This window comes from Portunus trituberculatus, chromosome 49 (genome assembly GCF_017591435.1).
Source record: "Portunus trituberculatus isolate SZX2019 chromosome 49, ASM1759143v1, whole genome shotgun sequence".
In the NCBI taxonomy this organism is placed as follows: domain Eukaryota; kingdom Metazoa; phylum Arthropoda; class Malacostraca; order Decapoda; family Portunidae; genus Portunus; species Portunus trituberculatus.
The window spans coordinates 14,445,709-14,450,708 of NC_059303.1; the positions used below are offsets into that span (position 1 = coordinate 14,445,709).

The 5,000-nt window shown below is 43.2% G+C and overlaps 1 pseudogene; it reads right to left on the reverse strand.

Annotated features, from left to right (window-relative positions):
• The window catches only part of LOC123499350, a 262,752-nt pseudogene that overhangs the window by 42,729 nt on the left and 215,023 nt on the right, over nucleotides 1-5,000 (reverse strand).

Genomic DNA, 5,000 nt, shown 5'->3' on the forward strand with positions numbered 1-5,000 from the left:
TAGAGTGACTAGAGGAGGCGAGTGTGAGGCACTGGTACACATATACTCTCTCTCTCTCTCTCTCTCTCTCTCTCTCTCTCTCTCTCACCACCTGTCACGTTCCCAAGAAATCACCCTTATTCTATTACCTCCTCATTCCCTTCCTCCTCCTCCTCCTCCTCCTCTTACTCTTCCTGCTTGGCCTTCTCATTTCCTCTCTCAGTTACAATAATTTACTCACTAATTACCTCCTCTCTCCATCCTTTCTTTTCCCATACCACCACCGTAACACCGCAGACCCTTGCCAATTATCTGACTCGACCTGCCACTCTTGACCAAACTTGGCGAGACACAACTGCTCCCTTCCTTAATCTTTCCTTCCGTTCAAGAGCAGGAAGCGAGGAGCATCAAGAGGAGCATCAAGAGGAGCATCAAGAGGAGCATCAAGAGGACAAGAAGGCAAGGGGCAGGTGCAAAGCGAGGACAAAAGGAAGATCAAGAGGTAAGATGCGCAACGGAGAAAGACAAAAGGAGGGAAAAACAACAGGAAAAGAGACAATTGTACGAGAGAGAGAGAGAGAGAGAGAGAGAGAGAGAGAGAGAGAGAGAGAGAGAGAGAGAGAGAGAGAGAGAGAGAGAGAGAGAGAGAGAGAGAGAGAGAGAGGAGGTTGAAAATATACAAGGTGTGGATTATAGAAGATTGGCTCGGATGAAATGACACAGGCAGGTGGATCAAAAAGATTAGAGATGAGGCGACCAGGTGAGAAATACAGGTAAAAGGTTATCAAGGGGATGAATAACAGGCAGGTAAAGGGGAAGGAAGAGGCAACACATACATACATAAACAAGTAATAAGTGAAGAGAGAGAGAGAGAGAGAGAGAGAGAGAGAGAGAGAGAGAGAGAGAGAGAGAGAGAGAGAGAGAGAGAGAGAGAGAGAAATTGAATTCATTTCGAGATTTGCTTAGAATCACACCGCCATTGTTTCTTTGGATAATTGTGTGTGTGTGTGTGTGTGTGTGTGTGTGTGTGTGTGTGTGTGTGTGTGTGTGTGTGTGTGTGTGTGTGTGTGTGTGTGTGTGTGCCACCGAGATATGTACACGGTGCACAAGAAATCGAGAAGTGCCCTTGGTAATGTTGCCCTGAAGACCCTGAGGTGCTTAAGTGACCTCCCTTAACCTCTCCTCCTCCCCCCACCTTACACAGACCTCCACTCCCTTTCCTGCCATTTGAACCTCATTCTCTCTCCCTATTGCCTGACATTCCACTGCTCCCTTCCACTCCCAGACCTTCCCTAATGTACAACTCCGTATCTACTAAACTTCTAAGCCTCTCCAAAAATACTTGCTCTATTTCTTCCTCCAGAATGTTTCCTTTACTATTATCTCTTCCCCATCGTCACCAGAATCTCCTTTTTCCTTTATATTCTCAAACTCGTCTACGTTCTTTTTAAATCTTTCTCTACTTTTGCAACTCATTTTTCTTCAAATTCTCACGCTAGTTTTCTCGCTTCTTTCCTCCCCCTCCATCTCTTCTCTGACTTCTCCAACATTCTCCAAACTTCAATATTTACTCTTCGTCCATTTTGTACCTCATCTTACTTCTCCCCCATATTGCTTCTCCCTCTCCTCCCCCCTTTTCACGTCATCTCCCATCCCTCTCCATTATAATTTCTGCTCCACTAAACTCATGTAATCTCTTCCTATCCTCCCCATCATCCTAAAGCAGCCCTCCCCCATCCTGTGAAGCCTCTCTCTCTCTCTCTCTCTCTCTCTCTCTCTCTCTCTCTCTCTCTCTCTCTCTCTCTCTCTCTCTCTCTCTCTCTCTCTAACTACTTAGCATCATAACTTTTGTCTTAATTAAGTGCATGGCCTTGAAATAGACACAGATGGACAGCGGTGCTTTGAATGGACTGTGTGTGCTGACACTTTATCTATTTATTTATTTCTTCATATGTAATGAGAAGTGTTTTACATGTTTTGGTTTGTCACATCTACACGAGTCCTCTTTCAGCCTAAAGAAACCACTATGATATGTATAGAGATGGAGAGTGATCTTTTGAATCTGACTGCATTTGTAATCTATTCTATATTTCATATGTATCTTCCGTGTATTCCAGCCAAAGTCTCTTTAAAAGACTATGTAGATGTATGGAACATTACAGAAGAACGTCTCAAGAGATCAAAAGCAAAGAAAATGTCGTATATAGTATAAATGTAGAAATACACTGATTTCAAAGGGCAAAGGAAATGTCGCATACAGTGCATGTGGCAGTACTCTGATTTTGTTCGAATTCTGAAGCACTTTGAAGTTCTACTTTGTAAACGCCACAGAGACTAATCCGGTTTTCATTACTGTTTTATTCAGTCGTTGATGTATACTCATTGATAAACTTGCACTAGATCATACACACACTCTTGAAGATTCCGATATCTTTCTCTTGGACTTATGAAAAGTTTACGAGATGAGACTCCAACACATTAGAGAATATTGTTCATTATCTCACCTGGTGGTTGCCGAGGTTCTTGACGGAGCAGCGCATGGTTCCTTCCCTTCCTATAACCACGGTAAGGTTCGCCACTTCCTCCGTGAACTGCGGGCGAGGCGGGGCGGTGGGCATGACGGCAACCTTCTCCCATGGCGAGCGAGGACTTCTGGACACCTGGCCGGCCGCGCCTGGAGTAAAGGAGTAAAGGAAAGGTGTTAGAAAGTGACTGGTTGTGTGTTTCCTCTATTTTTAAGCTGATGATTCGTGATGATGGTGTTTCAAAGTTTTTTTTTTTACCCATAAATATGGTCCACGATTCGTCTTCTTTATGAGAGAGAGAGAGAGAGAGAGAGAGAGAGAGAGAGAGAGAGAGAGAGAGAGAGAGAGAGAGAGAGAGAGAGAGAGAGAGAGAGAGTGGGTGGGTGGGTGCGTGCTACTCGCTATTTTTCATTCTGAGTGCCAGAAATGAAACTTCAATGAAAATCCATTTCTAGGGATTCTCTCTCTCTCTCTGAATATCTAATCAAACGTATGTACGTTGAGCGAGAGAGAGAGAAAAAAAAGAAATACATGATGTGTAAACCTTCCGATTAAAAACTGTGTGTGTGTGTGTGTGGGCAAAACATAATACAATATAGCGCTGAGACAGGCAGACGTACACACACACACACACACACACACACACACACACACACACACACACACACACACACACACACACACACACACACACACACACACACACACACACACACACACACACACACACACACACACACACACACACACACACACACACACACACACACACACACACACACACACACACACACAAAGCCCCCTCCTTCCCCCACACACACCACGGCTCAGCCCCCACTAATCCTCAGCTTCTCCCACTGTTTGAACTCTAATTTACAGCCGATCCCCCGCCCTGGCTTGCACGGGTCACACAGGCGAGCCCTCTGTCAACACGAGGCGCAGGGAGACGCTGATGAGGGAGAGGACGACGAGAAGGGGCGACGAGGAATGACGAGAACACGTATGGAGAGGACAAGGGAGAATAGGAAGACGAGGACGAGTAGAATGTACAACTGAAGGAAGAGAATGATGGGATGAAATAGGAGAGAAAAAATACAGGAAAAAAAAAAGAAATTTAGTAAGGATGAGGATGAAGAGAGCACGAAAACGCAGGACAAAGGGGAATAGGAAAACAAGGACGAGTAGAATATAGACTGAAGGAAGAGAATGATGGGATAGAATAGAGACAAAAAATGCAGGAAAAAGTGAAATTTAGTAATGATGAGGACGACAAGGACACGAAAATATAGGAAAAGGGCGAGTAGGATAACGAGGACGAATGAAATGTAGGAATGTAGAAAGAGAATGATGGAAGGAACGAAAAGAAGACAAGATTGAAATAAAAAAGGAAAAAAAAAACAGGAAAAAAAGAAAAAGAGAAGAGATAGACGGATGAAATCAGGAAGAGGAGGAAAAGACGAAAAGAGAATGGAATGGACAAGAGAAGAACGAGATGGAGGAGTGAGAAAGAAGAGGAAATTTGGAGAGGAAAAGGACTGCAAGAGAAGGAGGATAAGTTTGGTGAAGACCTGTAAAGAATGAGAAGAGGAGAGGGGGACAAATAGTAGAAAAAGGAGGAAAAACAGAAGAATGGTGATATTTAAAGAAGGGAAGAGAATGTGACGAAAACTGACAGGAGAAGGAAAGTAGAAAGAAAAAGAAGGGGAACGGTAAGATGGAAGAAAGAAAAGAAGAGAGAGGAAACTATGAGAAAGATAAGAGAAGAAATAGAAACACCACAGAAAGGAAAGAAGAAGAGAAAAACAAAGAAGAAAGTGAGGAACAGATTATCTACGTGAAAAAAAAAACAAGATGAGATAAAGAGACAAACAAAAACAAAGAAAAGGAGGAGGATGAAGAAAGGGACAAAGATCTCAATAAGTACGAGAAAGAAAAGAAATAATAAGGATAAGGAGAAAAAGAATAAGACAATCATCAATAAGAAAAAGACGAGGAGGAAGAGGAGAAGGAGGAGGAGGGAGGAGGAGGAGGAGGAGGAGGAGGAGGAGGAGGAGGAGGAGGAGGAGGAGGAGGAGGATAATCAAGTGGAGAATGAGCGGGATTTCCAAGGAAGGAGTGCATTAAAGAAGATTTTCCTTGAGAACTCCAATAGTGAGAGAAAAATGAGTGAGGTGACAGTGAGGAGAAAAGAGGCGAGCTTGGAGAGAGGAGAATGATGATGATGATGGTGATGATGATGATGATGAAAGGAAGAGAAGGAGAGAAAGGCAATGTATAAAGACATGATGAATAATGAAGATCCAGATAGATACATAGATAGATAGATAGATAGATAGATAGATAAATAGATAGATAGGCAGATAGATAGATAGATAGATAGATAGATAGATAGATAGATAGATAGATAGACAGAGAGAGAGAGAGAGAGAGAGAGAGAGAGAGAGAGAGAGAGAGAGAGAGAGAGAGAGAGAGAGAGAGAGAGAGAGAGAGAGAGAG